The sequence below is a fragment of the Saccopteryx leptura genome, chromosome 9, assembly GCF_036850995.1.
Source record: "Saccopteryx leptura isolate mSacLep1 chromosome 9, mSacLep1_pri_phased_curated, whole genome shotgun sequence".
Classification (NCBI taxonomy): domain Eukaryota; kingdom Metazoa; phylum Chordata; class Mammalia; order Chiroptera; family Emballonuridae; genus Saccopteryx; species Saccopteryx leptura.
Genome location: NC_089511.1, coordinates 17,066,359 through 17,074,204, shown reverse-complemented (window position 1 = coordinate 17,074,204; position 7,846 = coordinate 17,066,359).

Here is a 7,846-nt window from a genome sequence, read left to right as displayed (position 1 = left end):
AAATTTTTAATTTTTATGAACTTTTTAATTTAGAAATAATTGGCTTTTATAATAATTTGTTTTTTAAAGTATTTTTATATTTTTTTATTATTAAAGTTATATATTTTTTTTAGTCAGAATTTTTTATTTTAAAAAATTTAACTTTTAGTGACAATTAAGTTGGCTTTTCTTTTACCTTAGTTTTCTTTTTCCCAAAGTTTGATTAAAAGAGTCCTTAGTTTCTTCCTATATTCGCCATATGTAGACCAACCAGCTTCCGGTTTGTGGTTGGAGTAGGGCACGCTGTTTTTCTACTTTAGCAGCAGTGGGAGTTGTCAGGATCACAGTGTGTGGACCTATCCACGTGAAAGTCAGTCCTTGGGTGATGTAATGCTGGAAGAGCCTCTTGGACAGTCTTTGAACACTTTGCTGAGTAACCTGTAAATCCCATAAGTAAGTAGGGAAAGGGTGGTTACATTTCTTTTACTATTTGATTCATGTAATTTATTTGCTTGGACTTTTTGGTACCTATGGGCAAAATGTAACTTTAAATTAGTTTCTAATTAATATTGGGTTCCTTTCCTACTGGCTAAATCCTTTTTCTAATTGGTTTTGAATATACCTTTGGCAAGAAGGGTCCCAAGACCCCACTGGTTCTGGGTGGCATTTATTTATTTGAATTACTATGTTCCGATTTTGAGGCAGACTGGAAAAATATATAATTAACAATAAAATTCAAATAGCTAATGTTAAGTGTCTTAATATAATAAAATGACTAAAGCCTATTAGATTATTAAATAAAAATAAAATTCTAACTAATATAACAGGATTTAAAATAAAATTCTTACATTCACAAATGTTCTTAACATGTTAATGTAATTTTACTAAGTTTATGTTGACATTATTACTGTTTTGCAAATGTAGCCTAATTTCTATTTCAGTCTGCGAAATGTCCTAAAGAATAGGAGTTACACATATTCAGGAAAAGTCCACAAGGCATTGGAGTTGAGGTTATATTTTACACTTTGCAGCTAGTTTAAGTCCTAGTGACCACTGCTTCTAGCTGGAATTAGGAGCAGTTCCCAGCCTACCATAGGCATGGGGCATTGAGACAGGAGGAATAAAGGAGACATTATACATTAAATAAAGCAATAAAATTAGACTGTAAATACTCACAGTAGAGATTTTCGAGGGGTAAATAAAACTCAAATATTTAGGCAAGGCATAGTAGATGGCCCTTGTGTTCACAAGAAATGAGATCAGTTAATCTGTTATTTGGAAGAAATACCTTAGGTTCATGAACGATGTCCTTGGGCCTTCAGTGGCAATTCCCAGTAAGCTGGGCAAGGTCAGGTCACAGGTAGCTGGAGCAGGGCTAGAAAAGACTGAACCCTCCCTCCATGGAGCAAGGGGGCAGCTTACCTTCTCATGTCCCTCTTTTCACAGCAAAGATGCATCTCTCAGTGGGGCTGGGAAGTCTGACAGGCTTTAGTTTAATGACTTTTCTTTCCACTCTTGAAGCAGGGCCCTGCTGGAATCCTATGAAGCCCTTTCTGGGCGCTGGAGTCTTTAAGAGCGTATGCCAAGAGCTGGTATTTCCTGACTTCTTTTGGGCCTTATTTGCCTTTGCTGTTACTACCTTGGTCATTATAGACTTTTAAAAGCCATGTTTAGGCCCTGGCCGGTTGGCTCAGTGGTAGAGCGTCGGCCTGGCGTGAAGAAGTCCCGGGTTCGATTCCCGGCCAGGGCACACAGGAGAAGCGCCCATCTGCTTCTCCACCCCTCCCCCTCTCCTTCCTCTCTGTCTCTCTCTTCCCCTCCCGCAGCGAGGCTCCATTGGAGGAAAGATGGCCCAGGCGCTGGGGATGGCTCCTTGGCCTCTGCCCCAGGCGCTAGAGTGGCTCTGGTCGCAACAGAGCGACGCCCCGGAGGGGCAAAGCATCGCCCCCTGGTGGGCAGAGCATCGCCCCCTGGTGGGCGTGCCGGGTGGATCCCAGTCGGGCGCATGCGGGAGTCTGTCTGACTGTCTCTCCCCGTTTCCAGCTTCAGAAATAAAAAATTAAAAAAAAAAAAAAGCCATGTTCAGAAGATTTCACTGAGGGACTTGAGGGTCCTTATTTGTTTATATAACTCTTGGAAAAGGACAAAAGCAACGTTATTAGCTGATCAATTCAAGAAAAATAGGTTTGGGTGTCTTTTTTTTTTTGTATTTTTCTGAAGCTGGAAACAGGGAGAGACAGTCAGACAGACTCCCGCATGCGCCGGACCGGGATCCACCCGGCACACCCACCAGGGGGCGACGCTTTGCCCACCAGGGGGCGATGCTCTGCCCCTCCGGGGCGTCGCTCTGTTGCGACCAGAGCCACTCTAGCACGTGGGGCAGAGGCCAAGGAGCCATCCCCAGCGCCCGGGCCATCTTTGCTCCAATGGAGCCTCGGCTACGGGAGGGGAAGAGAGAGACAGAGAGGAAGGAGAGGGGTGGAGAAGCAGATGGGCGCTTCTCCTGTGTGCCCTGGCCGGGAATTGAACCCGGGACTTCTGCACGCCAGGCCGACGCCTACCACTGAGCCAACCGGCCAGGGCCTGAGTGTCTTTTTTAGAATTCCAGAGTCTCTTTGGTGCTAAATAATTCAGTACATTAGCATTTAAAGAAATTTTAACAATATTGTTTCAAAATGATAATAAACTAAACATTACATAAAAAGACATTATTAACAATTTTTAATATTTAAATTAAGACTTCAATATTAAAGGAGTATAAAACAGCAAATAAAAATTAACAAAAGGCTTTTAAAATAATATTTATATATACATTTTAATATGGAACATATTTTTATACAATAAAGGATTTTTTTTTTTTTTTAACAGACAGAGAGAGAGAGAGTCAGAGAGAGGGATAGACAGATAGGAATGGAGAGATGAGAAGCATCAATCATTAGTTTTTCGTTGCACTTTGCAACACTTTAGTTGTTCATTGATTGCTTTCTCATACGTGCCTTGACCGTGGGCCTTCAGCAGACCAAGTAACCCCTTGCTGGAGCCAGCAACCTTAGGCTCAAGCTGGTGAGCTTTTGCTCAAACCAGATGAGCCTGCGCTCAAGCTGGCGACCTTGGGGTCTCGAACCTGGGTCCTTCCTCATCCCAGTCTGATGCTCTAGCCACTGCGTCACCGCCTTGTCAGGCCAATAAGGGATTCTTGGTAAACCATCTAACTGGCAAAAAGTTATTACCTTTTGTTTGTATGAGGGGTGGGGTGGATGCCTGAGGGAGAGACAAACTCCAAGAACTGAGAGCTTGTCGCTCTTACCTTTTTTTTTCCTGAAGTTTGTTCTGTATTCAAGCCTTAGAAAGACAATGGGGCTTCTCTTAAGCAGGACTGGAACCAATTTGCCATCTGTAAACTAACTGTCTTGTATTGAGCAGTTAAATATAATTTTTACAAAATTATTTTCTCAATAGTGAGTTGGTTTAGCCTAAATGAGGTTTCCAATTTTTCCCGCAATTCCCTGAAAATTCCTTTTTATAGTTTTTACCATTATGGTTAATGTTGTGGGTTTTTCTTATGAATTTCATGTTTTTTATGTAACTGAAAGATTTGGAGAGATTGCAACATTCCCTTGGTCCAGCGGGAGAGTGTTGGAATTTTTTTTCTAATTTTTTATACCAGTGGGGGCAACAAGCCATCATCCCTAATCCATGGAGAGTTTATTTTTAATTTTATTTTTTTATAATTTTATTATTTATGATTGTATTACTCCTTCTGGAGTTGTAATTTAATTTAAGAAACTGCCAATTAACTAGTATGGTTCACACCTATGGTTTGTTAATTTTTAAATTTTTTTTCTTTTTTTATGATTTTCTTTAAAGCAAAGTTTTAATTTTTAATACTATTCCTACTCTGTAATTTCTAAATGGGCAAAACTTCCTTTGGTCAGTAGGCAGATATTTGGAATTAATTTTTATTCTACATTTTAGTTATTTTATTCTTATTTCATTGTTCTTTCCAGTCACCCTGCATACAGCAAGCTGAATTCTAACCTAACCGTGCGCCTGAAGGCGGCAGGCTGTTTACTGTTTGCCTGCTGCTTGGGTGCACCTGGGCAATGACGGAGAGGGGAGGGACCATGCCTATGTTTGCCTGTCCTCGGCAGTGGCCCCACCCTCTCGCTTTGCGTACCGTGTAGACCGGCTTGGTTTTTCTCTTACTCAAACTGCTTGCTTGCTAGTCCTTTTGCTCCAGAGTTTGGAGAAACACTTTTAATTTGTGGGCTCTGCTTTTCTTTCATTTAAATTGCTTGCTTGCCGGCCCTTTCTGTATTGAGCAAGTTTTTAAGTCACTGTGGTGGATTTAATGTTAAATTTAGCCATTGATCAATGTATGGAAACTGATCAGGACAACCTGGGTTTCCAATTATTATATTCCATACTGTCCTTATTATCTGGGGATTAGAATTCCCGGTTGCTATTACTTATTACAAAACAAAAACTGCCCTGGCTGGTTGGCTCAGTGGTAGAGCGTCAGCCTGGTGTGCAGGAGTCCTGGGTTTGATTCCCAGCCAGGGTACACAGGAGAAGCGCCCATCTGCTTCTCCATCCCTCCCCCTCCTTTCTTTCTGTCTCTCTCTTCCCCTCCCGCAGCCAAGGATTCATTGGAGCAAAGTTGGCCTGGGCGCTGAGGATGGCTCCGTGGCCTCTGCCTCACGTGCTAGCTAGAATGTCTCTGGTTGCAACAGAGCAACGGCCCAGATGGGCAGAGCATCGCCCCCTGGTGGGCATGCTGGGTGGATCCCGTTCGGGTGCATGCGGGAGTCTGTCTGACTGCTTCCCTGTTTCCAGCTTCAGAAAAACACACACAAACCCCCCCCCCCAAAAAAAAACCCACAAAAAAAAAAAAAAAAAAAAGAGAGAAAAAAACCCCCAAAAACTTGTTTCAGGAGAATCTAAGAATTAGTGCACTATTAAGAAAGATAAGGTAGATAATTAACTAGCACCTGGAATAAGAGGGTGTTTGACTATAGAGATATTAATTATTACATAAGACAGGTGAAGAAGCCAACGGTAGAGAATGATTTCCTTCAGGGGAGAAGTCAGATAAAGCACCCTGAAGGTAGATTTTGAGAATAAAGAAAGTCACTTAACATAGCTTTTAGTCAGAAGCTTCCAATTTTGACACAAAAGACTCAAACAGACACATTTAGACATTGAACAAAGGACTTATACACACAAATCAAGAAGTTTAAATGAGCATGTTTTACTTATCCTAATTTTTCTGGCAAAGACAAAGTTCAATAGACAAGGGAGGAGTTCCCCTCAGTGGAGAGCAGCGCACTCCAGATGCTGAAAAGTGCTGTGACTCACTGACGAAAAAAGGGCTCCCCTTCGTGGCCTCTCAGGTGCACGCAGGCTGCACTAGAGATTCCTTTAAACTAGGGTTTTCTAAACAGACACCTTTAAAAACAAAGACTGAGATCTCGACAAATACAGAGACATCTCTTGGAAGTCTTGGGTCGAGATTAATCAATCCAGGTTAGCTCAGTCTCCACTGATTCAGTGCGATGTGAGACTGACTAATCCTGGGTGGACTTAACCTCCATTAGCCTTCCTAGGGAGACACGCATGTCCCCACTTCTGGCATTCACTGAGAGCGCAACTAGAACCTAAGGCAGGACTAACCACTAAAACTCCCCACCGACGTCTCGGTCTTGGAGAGCCTGCGCAAACTTATGACCATGTCTGGTCTGTTTCACGGCAGATCCAGTTCAAAACATAAAAACCATAGACTAGTTACAACCGGCAAAGCAGTTTTGAAATCCCTACCTACTCCATTGGGGTTCCACATCCCCGGAGTCATAACTCAGCAAAGCCCCCAAATCCACTTTACCTACATTCTAGTCCGACACAGACTACAAACTATAATAGTTACAAACATAAAAGCGAAAGCAAGAGTTCAAAGGGAAGCCAGAAAGTTCAGTAAAGCAGAAAGAGTTGCTCTACCTACTTCCTCAATTTTCTCTGTCAAATTATCCAAATTGTCAAATTTGGGAACCAGAAGGTGTCTACCAAGGAATGGTACGGACCCCACAGGAAGACCGGGAGCCTTGAAAAGTCTCAGGTGGCATGCCTGTCCACGAGATTCAAGTGGGGCCGGGCAGCTCAGCAGAGAGTCTGTCCAATTTGGGGTGTCTCAATCTGGTGACACAAAACACCGGATCCCAGATGAGCCCCAATATGTTATAAAGTACCACAACCCAGATTTTGAAAGGCATTGTACCTCATTTCATCAAGTTCACATAGAGACACCCAGTCCAGATGAATTTTGAAGAGTTTTAATAGAGGAGGAGATTTATTAATATGCCGGCTGCATATGGCTGACATGGGGCATCTGCAAGCCCAAATCGTGCAGTCCCCAAAATAGTTCAGGGGCTGTATATATACCCTTGATCACACACAGGCGGGGGCAGGGGAGAGCATGACGTCACAGTATATAAGCTGGCAAGATTTGTTTAGGGGATACACAGAAACATTAAGACTTTTAAGGTAACACAATTAAAGATGTTTACAAATTTTTCAGGGTTCTTCTTCCCTCACTAGCCTAGAGGTATTTTACCCTCAAGATTCCAGGGAGGGGGAGGAACTACAATCAATCCAAGGTGGTATATAAATTCTGCCTCCTATTGAAAGAGAAGAAGTTTTAGGTTAACCTTTATTTTAGATTTGAAACTGAATGACCCATTGTTTTTGTAAACCAGAAACTTCTACATTCTTCTCCCTCCCCTCCCTTAAGGAGGGATGGGACAGGAAAGCCTGATAGGAAAGCCTGACCTTTCCTCCCAGAATATCAATATCAATTTTTAGCTTTTTTGGGGGGGTACTTTACAGCAGTGGTAACAGATGTGGAGGCTGAGTGAACCCTCTCACAACTGACTTCCTTTTGTCTGTCTACCAGGTGACTTCTAGCATCTTGCCCTCCTGGGAGAGGTGAGAAACCCCTCCACCCAAGCACTGGAATGGGCAGACACACACACACACACACACACACACACACTTGCCCTCCTGGGGGAGGTGAGAAACCCCGCCATCCAAGCACTGGAACGGACACACACACACACACACACACAGTCACTGCTTCTTTCCACAACAGCTTAGTTTGTAGGGCCTGGGCATCTACCTCACGTGTGAGCTGAAGTTTTGCTACCTAATTTTGGGTGGGTTTTATAGGCTTCCTCCCATTGCACCAATATCAGTGATGCCTTTGTTGAAAGATAAACTGAGGCATATTAAAAAGTTTTAAGAGTTTATTGGAGCAAAAATCAATTTGAATCAAGCAGCATCCAGTCTAGTGGATAAAAAGGAGCCCCAAGGAACTGTACAAAATGGAGACTTTGTTGATAGAAGGGGACAGGAACAAGGAAGTTTAGGCCAAAAACTGTTGTTTCTAAGTTAGATGCAATCCCAGTTGTTTATTTTTGCTTTTGTTGGCCTTGCCTGAGGAGTCCGATCCAGGAACATATTTCCAAGGTTACTTTCCTTTAGAAAGTCTATCAGGATTACAAGGGTCTATCAGGCAGCTTCCGTTTCTGGGAGGAGCTGGAACTATAATTAAAATAAGGCTTGGTTTGGTGATATGGGGCTTAGCATAAATGACTCCATTTTGGTCCTGTTGTCTTGTTTTGTTTTATTGATCTATATTATCCTTTTAAGTGCTTTGTATTTATCATGAAATGATCCCCAGGATAAGTCTAGTTACCATCTGTTACCATACGAAGTTATTAGATATTATTGACTACATTCCCTATGCTGTGGATTACATCCCCATGACTTACTTATTTTACAACTGAGAGTTTGTACTTCTTAATTCCTTTCACCA